This window comes from Engraulis encrasicolus, chromosome 17, assembly GCF_034702125.1.
Source record: "Engraulis encrasicolus isolate BLACKSEA-1 chromosome 17, IST_EnEncr_1.0, whole genome shotgun sequence".
NCBI classification, from domain to species: domain Eukaryota; kingdom Metazoa; phylum Chordata; class Actinopteri; order Clupeiformes; family Engraulidae; genus Engraulis; species Engraulis encrasicolus.
In genome coordinates, this window is record NC_085873.1 from 33,843,486 (window position 1) to 33,857,644 (window position 14,159).

The window sequence follows — 14,159 nt, forward strand, 5'->3', positions numbered from 1 at the left end:
TATCAGGCTCAGGATACTGTTTTTTGTGCTTTAAAACACTATACATGTATACTTTTAACAACCATTAGAGTAATTTCCTTAGTTAATAGTCTGTCTCTTTTGCCTGCCTCTTTTGGTAACCTGGTCTACCATGACTCTTAATAAACAAAAGCTAAATAAATAAAAGCCTGAGTCACAACTTTTTGTTGTTGTTTGTTTGGGATTTTTACAGCTCTTTAGCTAGTTTTGTGACGAAGATGGAAAGGCCTAGGTCTAATATATTAGGAGCAGAAGGATTTGTTGTGAAACTGCAGGACATCTTTTTAAATAATACAAAATACAAATAGGTTTATAATGAGGTATGGGTGTTTCTTTTTTGTATTAAAAGCCTCCTTCAAATTGTTGCCCGCTGTTCGTGGCTTGATCCAAATTATTTTTGTTGATAGCAGTCCTGGCTATTATATGAGGAAATACAGTATTGAGAATTCCTTAAAATAGGAAAGCAGTAATATTCCCAACATGCTAAGTTGCTGTGTTGTACCGTAACCAGTGCAATTAACTATACAGTAGTTCATTAATTAGTTCATAATTTGGTAGAACGGAACGCACACTATTTACTGCCGGATGAACAAAACTAGGCCTATGTTATGTCTGTCTCTTCACCAGTGTTTCTTTTGGCTCCCCCTAATGTTTGTCTGTTGTAAATAGCAGGCAGACTTGGTTGGTGGTCGTCCCCATCAACCGGATGGGCAACACCTGATTTGCTGATTGGGTACACCTGCGGCAGCCCTTCAAAAGGACTGCCTCGAGCCGGCTGGAGGAGACTTCATTCCTGACCCATTTTTTGCCGACGCTATTGCCGTCCTGTGACATTGAAGCTTTTTTTGGTCTTTTCTTTTGGATTTTGAGCTTTGATGCTCCGTCGCATTCTTTGTATAACCCCTAGACTTTCGTAATTAAAACCTTTTTGAGCTTTCGTTTTGTGTCTGTCCCCTTATGTTACTGTCTTTGTAACAGCATAGTTCATTTTTGTTGAAATGAACTACATGCGTTTTTGTTTAACCCTATTCAGACTGGGCTTTTTTTTGGCATTCCTGGGCCAGGGGGGGGGGGGGCTCTTTTGACCCCCCCCCTCATAACTCATGAACGGAATACAGTATGACCACTAAATTTTGGGGAGATGATCTACATATGGACATCTATGAATGACATAATTTTTGTGTCATTATCTGGTATTATGACGTCATTATGACATCATCTAATTATAATGCCCAAAATCTCGCCATAATGTATTTTCCATCAAATTTAGGTAATGCACTTCAATTTCAATGATTATATGCTTCAGACCACTTTAATGCTCACAAAGCTGTCTGATGATAATGGAAATAACAAAAAAATATGAAATAGGAACAATAATGAGACTTAGATCAGTGATTTTCGGTCAGACATACCTGTCAGAAAACCATTGCCATGGCAACGGCAAAAATGATAAACATAATCTTTTGGTACTAAACTGTAGCCAACAAAATTTTAGGAAAAGTCACCAAGTTTCGTAGTCATAGCTTAAGTCGTTAAGGAATTATACAACATCAAAGTTGGTGCGGGCACCTTTAACTTTTAACTTCACTTAACTCTGATGCTGAGTTAAGTCAGTAAGCCATGAATTTAGGACTGTTTATATTGGGTTAAACAAATAATCCCTAAAAAAATCCCTATGAAGATAACAAAGATGAAACATTACAACAGATCCAAATTATGGAAGTATCTCTTTTTATGATGTGTCTGGGGGCTTGTTTTATTTATATGGATATTTCTTTCTTCATCATATTTCCAAAGGACATGTTTCAATTACAAAAATGTTGTTCTTGGACAAGGTTTGCGTGACCCCTGGTGGTCAATATATGTACAGTAGGCTACACTACAAATCACTGACACCCCATATAAAATAAGACGAGATCCTAAGAATCCACGAAGAGACTGACATCAGAATCACACTGTGTACTACTCCATTGGCTTCAAACATTTGTTTTTAATATTATTATTATTATTATTATTATTATTATTATTATTATTATTATTTTGGATTGCTGAAGGGCTAGCCCACAACCGATTCTTCCTCCACATACTTGCCATGTTGTTTTAATGTTCCAATATTTGATTCACACAGTATGCCTTTAAAGTAGTGTCATCAGCACTTTAAAGCAATGGGTAAAACTGTAAATGCAGTATATTTGTTGCATAAGGGGTTGTGCCGTGCTGTCCTTGGTTGAGGCCTCCAGTGCTGCAGCTCAGAGGCAATTCTAGGGTCAGGTGGGGCCCCAAGTGAAAATGCAAAAGAGGGGCCCCAAGCGGCTGCCTGCCTTGCCTGATGGCAAGATGCACCTCTGCTGCAGCTGCCATGAGTCATGACAAGTCACCACCAGGTATGGTGAGGGCGCCATAGGTCAAGAATAGATCTGGGAGAGCAGAGGTATCTTACACAACGTGGCCAAAAAAAAAGTTGCAACCAAAAAAAACATCACAAATGTATGTTAACGCCTTTAGCTTTGTTTGCTCTGTACATTTGGTGTTATATAGTTTTTCAATAATAATAATAAAAAAAACGTTTGACATGGTTGTTTACAATTCTTCTCAATTGCTTTGGTGCATTTCTTGAATCAAGTCAAATCAAGTCGGTTTTATTTCGATTTCTTTACATGCCCTGGTCATACAAAGAATTGAAATTACGTTTCTTACTTTCCCATGCAGACAGACATAGACTCTAGACTCTAGGTGTGGACATAATTAATTAGACATAGACAGTATACATACATTACACCTATAGTACCTATACACTACCCATACAGACATAAAAAGTGTAAGACTGGGCAACAATCTCTCACAATTAGCAAAATACAATGTTCCTTCTCAATTAATAACAAATGACAAAATACTGCGGATGACCTGCAAAACCCAGGCTCTTGCTCAAAAATCTTACTTTGTCTCTCAGAAGCAAGTTTGTGTGTCAATGAATGTGTCAGTGCTATCAGAATGGTTAGTCATTGTGTCTTAGCGTATGGAAAGATAGTCAAATTGATTTGTCATGTTTTCAACTGACTAATACACTTCTAAGGGTATTTTCTGATGCTAAATGTTGTTTAGATTTGATGAGAAAAAGTAAATTGGACTTTATGTAACATTGATGAGATAAGACTGGACTAGATATGCATTTAGAGTACTCATTTATGGACATGCATTCTCATTGCAAAATAAGAAACATAGCCAACTCTGGAGGAGTTATGAATGTGTCATCTACCACCCCTTTTTACCTTTTTTGCAGGCCCATGTGGAAAACATAGAACTGCAAGGCAAAATACTTTTGAAACAATACACTGCTATTGTATAAAGTGTACTTACTAACGAAATATTGTAATTTTGCTTGGTGCATAACTATCCCGGGCAAATGGCATAGAGTAATGTAGTACCGTGCCTATTGTTATATGGCATGCCTGTTTTCTCCTCAAAATATTATTTCCTTGTTCTACCTTTAATTACAGAGAGTCAATATTTATTATTTATTATTTGTGAGCAATTCACCAATTCAAATCATATTTATAGACAACATTCTAATGGAAGTTAGACAGTCAAGACTTATACAATGATCTAGGGCTTAAATGTTTTGGAGGGTGAGACAGTTTCATGTGTTGACAAAGCTTTTTGAGTGACATGACAAAAGCAACTGATAATCAGAAAAAGCTGAGAATTGTACACAATCAATTGCATGGATAGACAAAAGCATTTGCAACAATTTGCTAAAAGCAACAACTGACTTTTTGACCTGCACAAGTGACACGATGATGTGACAATTGAACAAGAACTTTTGAGAATTGCGATTCTTTGAGAAAACACCATATATGCGCTGTGCAACAACATATTAGTGTGTGTGAGACCAATTATTTCGTGGTGACTTTTTTTGGCCAGAATGTGTATAAAGACAGTATTGATGTTGAGAGGAAATAGGCATGCATGTATTATGTAGACCTATATTAGAGACTTAAAAAACTTTTTGAAAAACATAAACTGTTTGATATCTGCAGCAATTTTTCACTAAACATTTACTTAAAGAATGTCTGACAATTCACCTACACAGCTGACAGTAAACATTTGAGCTACAGTTTCAAAGTTGCATCCCCACTGAAGCAGTAGGCCCTATGTGCTTTCAGCCGTATGTAAACAACTAAATTTGTATGAGGTTTAAGTAAACATCTTGCTCCCTCCTTTGAGTTTTTGGTCTTATCAAAACTCTAACATGATGTGATCCCAGTCTAAACTCTTTTTGTCATTGTCCCCTAATGGTTGTACAATATGCTACATGACAAGGGTCTTTATTTCAACCTAGCATGTTTGGAGTGCTGTGGAACACTGCGCTAACACACCTGTACCATATGCCAGCAGTTGCCTATGGGGACTCAGGTTCAGGCTTGGCCTAGGTCATGTGAAAAACTTGTGAGAAAACTTACTCCTGAATCTGCTCCTCATAGAGATGCAGTAGTGCTAAGGTATTGGCTCAATGTAATTACCTGTGCCTCCAACTGAAAACTACTGAATCAATCACTGTGCGGTCCGGTTCTCGATTCTGATTGGCTGGTAGCTGTGGTCAATTGACCATAAACCTACCCCTTCCACCTGAAGATTCTATGCGCGTCCAAATTAGAACAATCGCATCTACGTCGGTAAAGAGAATATTTTGCGGTTAGGGTAGGGAGTCTACAAGAAGAGCACATCTTTGCACCATCTGTGGTTGGGGTATCAGTGTGATTGCAAAGACATTTCATTCCTGCGGTGTTAATTGCCTCCTTGTCGAGTTTTTTTGTAATAATAATAATAATAATACATTTTATTTTGAGCGCCTTTCAAAATACCCAAGGACACTTTACAATCAAAAACAAATACATAACAATAGGGGGGAAAAAAATAACAAAGCTTCAGTGAAATTAACAATAGGAGAGTAATGAGAGTAATTAAAAATGCAAAAATAAAACGAAGAAAAAAAAGTACAATAAAAATGTTTTAGAATAACAAAAGGAAGTAGAATGCAAATTGGAAATAAAATAAAAATGAGGGGAAAAAAAAGATAAAATATGTAAAATAGAAAATAAACTGATGAATTAAAATGAAGTGGAAGTGCCTCTCAGTGAAATTTAAAAGCAGAAGTGAAAAGGTGTGTCTTCAGCTGAGTTTTTAAAGTGGACAGTGTAGAACACTGGCGAAGTGACAGCGGGAGTGAATTCCATAGCTTGGGGCCAACAACACTGAATGCCCTATCGCCCATGGTGCGTAGGTGTGTGGAGGGAACGTAGTGTGCGGGTGGGACTGTATGGGGTGAGGAGACTTGTGATGTAAGAGGGTGCAAGGTTGTGCTGGGCCTTGTATACGAGGAGGAGAATTTTGAAATGGATACGTGAATGGATAGGAAGCCAGTGTAATTGATAGAGGATGGGGGTAATGTGATGCCAGGGTCCGGTGTGTGTAAGTAATCTAGCTGCTGAGTTTTGAATGTATTGAAGACGGTTAATCAATTTAATAGGGGGTCATTCCAGCTGGAATCAGCAAATTTCTGAAAAATCTCCCACTCGACCCCCTCGGATTTGCCTGAAAAAAATGTATGTGATGGCTTAAACATCCAATAGATCATATCCACAATATCAGAACTCAGCTCTGGATACTTTTGGCAAAAAAAATCTGTAAATAAGTACACCCCCTACGCTTGTTTTAGCGACATTGCATGAGTGACCATGTTCAGACTCAATTATCTCCAGAACTATTTGTGTCAGATTCATTATATTTTCAGGGCTAAGAGTCCCAGACCTGAATATCATATATTACAATTTGCAGCACTGTAAGTCAAATCACACCGTAATAATGTGCCTCTACTTTTTGTAGATATCATATGTTCTAGGGTTTCCAAATGTCTGTAAAAACCTCAAAGTTCTACATGTAAGGTTCATCCTTGGTAAATGGCCTGATATGTACCATGACTTTCACATCATAGTATATCTAACAAAAGGCTCCAATGGTTGTTGAGATACAGAGGTCCAAAGATGGGAAAAAATTAATTTGCACCAATGTTTGGAGCAATATTTCCAATCTATGACACTAGTTAGGAACTTTCTGTTTGGTGTTTCTGAAAGAGGATGTTTCTTTTAACAACATATAAAAAAATTGGGATGGTGTTTTGCCTCATTCTTTTTATAACGGACTTCAAAATCTCAATTGGCTACAATTACTTGAAGCTATGAGGACCATGTCACCAACCGACTTGTCGCAACTCTCAAATCCATGGCTCTGATGTCACCTTAATAGTGAAAACAAGATGGCTACCCTGTGAATGACAAAGCAAATTCTAGGGAAACCATAACACTTGTAAATGAATTGATTGATGCCACACAGCAAGAATAGCACATTGCACATGGCTTTGATAGACATTAATTATTTTAATTGTAAAATCATAATAATCATCATCATCATCATCATCATTTTAGTAGTAGTAGTAGTAGTAGTGGTAGTGGTAGCGGTAGTAGTAGTCTTGGAATAAAGTGATGAAATAGGAGAGGATTAAAGAATTGTAGCACTCTTGTTTGCAACAAGGACTCCCATCCTAACTAGTCTTTCAATCAGCACCTGTAACTTTATATTTGCTATGAAGCTTGTGTCTTACTCGTTAAGTTATCAGCTGTATTGCAAAATAACTTAATACATACTGGCTAGAGATTCCCTCAGACTATTTTGACAGCATGGTCCTGGAGGTTTAGTTAGAGGAGTTTGCTTGCATGCAGTATTCAATATCAGGTGAATATTGAAGGCACAGAAGTTCATATTGGCACCAGACAACCATGTGGTTCTTGTCACATTGTTGCGATCTAATTCAGCTGCTTGCATCATTATAATATTATACCACTGCAATGCTGACAAGTGGATTGCAGGTTAGCAGCAGTGATTACATAAATCATGGTTTGAATACTTGTAGACAATGTTCATTACTTGTAAAGTTCATCATCACATTGATCCAGGTGAGATAATGGAAGCCGAAAGGAAGCTTTGCAGCATGCAAAAGCGTTCAGATATGGTGGTGGATTGGGAGCGGGGCACAGTTCTACAGTCAGGGTAACTGTCGTGGTGACTGTTGGTGGGGGTGGGACTGTTTTATGGTCGCATAGGAAAGTAAAAGTTGATTAGAGATGACACATAGGAGGAGACAGTTTGTAAAGAGGTATCCTGATTGTAGAACTTCCCGCCCCCCATCATCCTCCCCTGACCGAAGTGCCCTGAGCATGGTGGTGGTATCCTTACTGAAATCAATACGTATATTGTCATTGTCCTTCAAGGTAGCAATTTCATTGTACCTGTACAATGACAATAAAGTTTCATTCAAAGCTTCATTCAGGTGTTCCTCATTGAATGGCCAATGACGGATGGTTGTACACAGCAATATGAATGCAGATACCTAATGCATCATCAATGACAATGGCAAGCTACCTTATAAAGTCAACTCATAAGATGCAGCTAGTGATTGAAAGTTAAGTGTGTATAAAATAATTTGTCACAGGCCAGAGCATTGAAAGTTCCTGACTTGTTTAATACATTTCATTTTTTTTTTTCAAATATTAAATCACCATCAAGGAAGTCAAGGTTGCATCAAGGAAATCATATCAACACCTTGTTTTATTTCCAGAGGTTGTTTTTTTATGACTTCTCTCAAAATGGTACTTCTCTCAACCATCTTGAATTTATTGCTAACGTAGCGCCAGTGAGAACATGTTGCGTAGTCACTTGATCATCTGGCACTTACACTTACACTTAAAAAGTTGAGGCCAGAATCCCTGAAAAAAATCAGAAATACTGAGCTGAACAAACAGCTTTGCCTGGGCCCGGGATAAAGTCGTCTGAAGAGACCCCTTCCCAATACATGCAATGTAATGAGTACCCAATCTTGATTCCCCCATGTCCTTGGCCCAGAACAATTCACCACTTCCGCTTCCCTCTGCACTATTTGATCACAGGCTTATGCGCTTTACGATCATTAAAAGGAATGAGGCAAAACACCATTCTATTTTTTTGCTATGTTGTTAATAAAAATATCCTCTTACAGACACAACAAAAAACAAGTTCACAGCTGGTGTCATACTTTGGAGGTATTGCTCTAAAAAATGGTGGGGTTTTTTTTCATGACGCCACGTTGGATGGTATTTGAGGGATGCATGCCACACTGCATTGAGATTTGAAAAGGCATTATACAAATAAAGGGGCAAAACACCATCCCAATTTTTAGATATGTTGTTAATAAGAATATCCTCTTCGAGAAACAACAAACAGCAAGTTCACAACCGCTGTCATATATTGGAAATATTGCTCCAAACAATGGTGTTTTGTTTCCTTCCCTTGATGCTGACTTCCTGGAACTATTTTGGAACTATGCCATTGGCTCCATGAGCCGCCATCTTTGTGTGAAAATGGAACACAAAAATCAAGGGGATTGGCCACCTTCTTAGGATGGAATTGAGGGTTAAGTCAGATATACTGAAATACTGAGCTGAACAAGTATAAAATCACCTATTTGGTATCAGAGATTTTAGGTTTTAGTGTACACTGACTTGGCTATTCATTTTAGGTGTAGTAAACCCAATTTTTTTCTAAGGTAACAGGGCTCCTAAGGTACACCTGCATGTCACACAGGAATGAGTTTTTAAAATTCATTATAAAAATAATGGGGCAAAACACCATCCCAAATTTTAGATATGTTATGAATAATAATATTATCTTTCAGACACACCAAACAGCAAGTTCACAACTGGTGTCATAGATTGGGAATATTGCTCCAAATAATGGTATAAATTAGTTTTTGCCCATTTTTGGACCTCTGCATGTCAACAACCATTGGACCCTTATATCAAATATGATGTGATGTGAAAGTCATGGCACATATCTGACCATGTACCAAGGATGAACCTTGAATGTTGAAATTTGAGGTTTTTATGGACATCTGAAAACCCTTGCAATTTTAATTTCAAAGAAAAGTAGAGGGCCAGTATTAAGGTGTAATTTGACATGCAGTGCTGCAAATTGTAATGTATGCTCATCAGGTCTATGACTCCTAATAATGGACCTACCACAAATAGTTTTGGAGATAATTAAGTCTGAATATGGTCACTCAGGCAGTGACCCCAAATCAGGGGGAGGGGGTGTCCTTATTTACAGATTTTTTGTGGAAAAAGTATGCACAGCTGAAATCTGCAATGGTGGATATGTTCTATTGGATGTTGAGGCCATCACATATATTTTTTTCAAGCAAATCCGAGGGGGTCGAGTGGGGACCATTTGCTGATTCCAGCTGGAATGACCCTAGGGAGACCAGTGAGTAGGGCATTGCAATAATCTAATCTGGAGGTAATAAAAGCATGAATGAGGGTTTCAGCAGAGGTAGGGGTAAGAGAAGGGCAGAGGAGATGGTTTTAAGGTGGAAAAACGCAGTTTTGGTGAGGTGTTTAATATGGGATTCAAAGGAGAGAGAAGAGTCGATGATGACGCCCAGATTTTTTACTTCAGAGGAAGTGGAGGTAAAATAGTCAGGGATAGAGAACTGAGAAAGGTTTATCTTTTTAAGTAAAGATGGGGTGGCGATGATGATGGCTTCGGTTTTGTTTTGATTAAGTTTAAGAACATTTTGGGTCATCCAATTACTAATTTCGTTGAGGCAGGTTGTTAAGTTAGCAAGGGGGAGTGGATGGGAGGGTTTAGTGTGTATATAGATTTGGGTGTCATCTGCATAACAGTGAAAATTTAGGCCATGTCTTCGGAGAATGTTACCAAGGGGAAGAATATAAATGATGGAGAGTAGGGTCCAATCCGGGTCACGGCACCACTGTGACGGAGGTCATCTTGCACTTGTTCACCCCCCTCGGGGATCGAATGTGCGATTTCGTCAACTACAACGGTCCGGCAATGGGAGACACAGTACGATACCGCTGGGCCAAGAGACTAGTCTCTCGGCCCAACGGCACGAGACTGTATGAAGCTATCGGAGGGAGGTTTACCAACGTTCCACACCAACTCTGTGCTAGTTAGCCTCCGTTACACTCTCCCCCTTAAACCTCACTCCCATCCGGGTCACGGCACCAATGTGACAGGTCTAGCTTATGGACACACTGCAGGAGGCTTGGTCAAATCTGTGTGTTTATTTTCTGCAATGATAGGTGGTACACAAACAGGGATACAGGATTAAGACAGGTTACAGGGCTACTTCGGTCAACGTCGTGACATCCTCCAGGCGTGTTCTTAATAAACAAAATAAATATAAGGAGTGTGTGTGTGTGTGTGTGTGTGTGTATGAAAACGCTACAGTAGGCTACTTTATACTGCACATGACATAGGTTCCATTAACATTACGTAGCCTACATAAAACAATACACACCGGGGCTACTCTTAAATATGTGGGGTTACACAGAGGGATACAATGACATCGGAGACACATAACAATAGACAGGGATAACATAAAGTGATCGTATAGTGGTTAAATGGTTGGGGATACATAACGTGACAGTAATCTCAATAGAGAATGGGATACAGACATAACAGTGAATAGGATACAGTGACCAGCTTTTAGTTATACAAAAGATACATGAACAAATTAACGATATCGTCATGAATACAGGGTTCAGTGGATGCCGCGAGACAGTTCTACAGCTAACGTCTGCTCACGAGAGAGCAGCTCATAACTGACTCGCTAGCATCCTGAATTAGCTTAACTAGCTTGAAGCTGATAAAACCGAAGCTTCATAACAATTACATAAAATAAATAAAAGACACAATGGTACAATCGATACAAACAATGAAATTACCTGGAATGACAGGTGGTACACAAACACGGGATACAGGATTACTACAGGTTACACGGCTACTTTGGTCAACGTCTGGAAGTGGAGTCAGATCAAAACAAAGTTAAAAACGGCATCAAACTGCTATTCGTATGTAATAAAAAGGTGCTGAACATATCTGTTTTCTATCAGACCTGTATTACACGAAAATACAGGATTAATACTTATATCTGAGACTTTATATCTTTAACAGTCTCAGACTGCTCATGAAAGCAACCTACCGTGACATCCTCCAGGCGTGTTCTGAAGTAGCCACGCAACGTACCACCTTATCAACTCACGAGAGCTACCAATAGAGGGCGCTCTCGTACCATTTATGATAATTTTACAATGAACGCAGATGTACTCTGTTACATACACCCCCCTAAAATTATGCAAAAATGGTACACCAGACAGGAATGATGCAGAAGAATGCAAAAACAAATAAGAGAGACAGAAAGATAGAGTACAGGAGAGAAAAAGGACTGTGGATCCCGAGCATTAACGTACTGAAGTCAACATAAGAAATTCTTCCATAAGAAGTGTGTAAGAATGGAGCGGTACCAACCCCAATACCTATCACAGAGTAAAAGAGACGCCATTTACACCTTGTAGTGGCACATCATGTCTCCAAAGTTCGTTGTCCCACCTTTGCAGCTTGTCAACAACCAGTATTTGAATCACTCGACTGAGACCAAGTTTTCTTTTAAGATGTTTAGTAAAATAACTCAAAAAGTACAGTTACATATGAAATTAAAAGGCTCGGTACAGATCGGTCAAAAAACTGTGTTGCTTCCACCGTATCCAGCTGCAATCTGACCTACAAAGTGCATACGGGCATTAATATTATCACGCATTACGTAGTGGAAGCCAAAATTACATTTCACAATAAAAGTACACTTTTATCTATCTTTTTATATATGCATTCTAGAAAATATAATCACCATGAATTTCTTAAAATGAAATCAAGCATTTTAAAACATTTTTAATCTAAATTATTACTCTACATTAATTCCCCATTAACTTACATTATATTATATTATTACCCGGCCCCAATTGGTTAGGCTGGAAAACTAAGCAATTATCAACTTAAAACATTAAGAGCCAAAATACTTAAACAAAGAATGTCCACAATTATCAACTTTTGTCCTTCATTAATCCTCAGGCGTAGCTTCCTGAAGCAGGCATAGCTTGTTCACAGGACGCTCCAGCCTGCTGGTCTTGGTCTTCACTTTCACTCTTCTCACAGCTCCACCCGAGTCTGGCAGTGTCTCCACTACTTTCCCCATGACCCAGGAGTTGCGAGGGGAGGAACTGTCCACCAACAGCACCACATCGCCTGCCATGAAGTTTCTTCTAGGCTTCAGCCATTTCTGTCGCTCCTGAAGAAGTGGAAGATACTCGCGTGTCCAACGGGCCCAGAATAAGTCTGCGAGATATTGGACTTGCTTCCATCTTCTTCGGGTGTAGGTGTCATCTTTGCTGAAGACGCCTGGAGGCAGGATTGGTTGAGCCTTCAGAAGCAGCAAATGGTTCGGGGTTAAAGGCTCTATGTCATTGACATCATCTGAAACACTTGTGAGTGGCCTGCCATTCATTATACTCTCGACTTCACACATTACTGTATGGAGACAGTCGTCGTTCACTGCCTGATCTTTCAGTAGGGAATTGAGGATTCTTCGCGCGGTGCGAATTTGCCTTTCCCAAACCCCACCCTGGTGGGAGGCAGCTGGGCTGTTGAATATCCACTTTATCCCCTTTGGTTGCAGGTCTCTCTCAATTCTTTCATTATCCAACTGTTGGATGGCTTCCTTTAGCTCTCGTTCAGCCGCCACAAAGTTTGTGCCATTGTCGGACCTCATGGTGGTAACTTGGCCTCTCCTGCATATGAAACGACGAATGGCGTTTATGCAGGAGTCCGTGTCGAGGCTGTCGGCAACTTCGATGTGTACGGCTCGGAGAGTGAGGCACGTGAACATTACCCCGTATCTCTTGACGGTACCCCGGCCCCGTTTAACCTCAAACGGGCCAAAGAAATCAACGCCGGTGTTCGTGAAAGGAGGTTAGTCTGGGAGGAGGCGATCTTCCGGCAAGCTTGCCATATTTTGCTCACCAACCTTGCCAGTCCTCCGGCGGCACACCGTGCATTTACGGATGATCTTCCTGATTGCAGAATTGGCTTGTGGAATCCAATATCTCTGCCTTATTTGAGCCAACACATAATTGCGTCCGCAGTGGCCTGTTCTTTGATGTATGTCCCTCAAGATTAGAGTGGCAACTCTGCTGTGCTTAGAAAGAATCACTGGGTGCTTGGCACTTTCTGGCATAGCAGACTTGTTAAGTCTTCCACCTACTCTCAAGGTGTCATCTTGAAGAATCGGGTCAAGCTTATACAGCACACCTTTATGACTGAGCTGGCTTCCATTCCTCAGGACTTCGATTTCTTCCTCAAAGTGCTGTCTTTGACTGAACTTTATTATTTCTGCTTCAGCAGCGTCCAGGTCATCCAAGGTAAGTAATGTCTTTTCAGGTTTAAACCTTTTCATGTGTTGTTCTAACTTTTTTCTTTGTTTTTCAGGGTCGTTTTCAGTTTGGCTGATTGTTCTTAACGCCTCCTTGCGTTCTTCTTTACGCTCCCTCAGAGCATCCTTTACCCTTTCAATCCAAGCCACTGATCGTTTCAACTTGTTCCAATCAGAATGATAGGTAAGTAGCTGGTTCATTGGTGCCATACTTTCTTCAACTGTGACCGTGTGAACAGCGACTGTGGTCTTGACCTCCGGGTCATCTTCTAGGCTTTCCTTCTTTCGCACAGGCTGTTCTGGCCAATCCTTTTCATTCAGCAGAAAGTCTGGTCCACTTATCCACATTCCTCCTTCGACCAAGCTCTTCGCCTTCAGGCCTCTGCTGGCTTGATCTGCAGAATTTTCATTCGTTCTGACATACATCCATTGTGAAGGTTTGGTTGCTTCTCGGATCATCGAAACTCTATTAGCAACAAACGTTTTGAAACGTGCTGTGTCACTGTCGATGTATCTGAGCACCGTAGTGCTGTCTGTCCAGAAAACAGATTGTTGCAGTGGAATTTGCAGTTCTTCGTGCAACATCTTGTCGACCTTCACTGCGACAACCGCTGCGGTCAACTCAAGCCTAGGGATTGTGACTTTCTTCAGCGGGGAGACTCTTGATTTTCCCATAAGGAAAGCACAATGTTTCTCTCCATGCTCATTCTCCAGCAGTAAGTAAGACACAGTGCCGTAGGCGTACTCTGAGGCATCCGAAAAATGATGC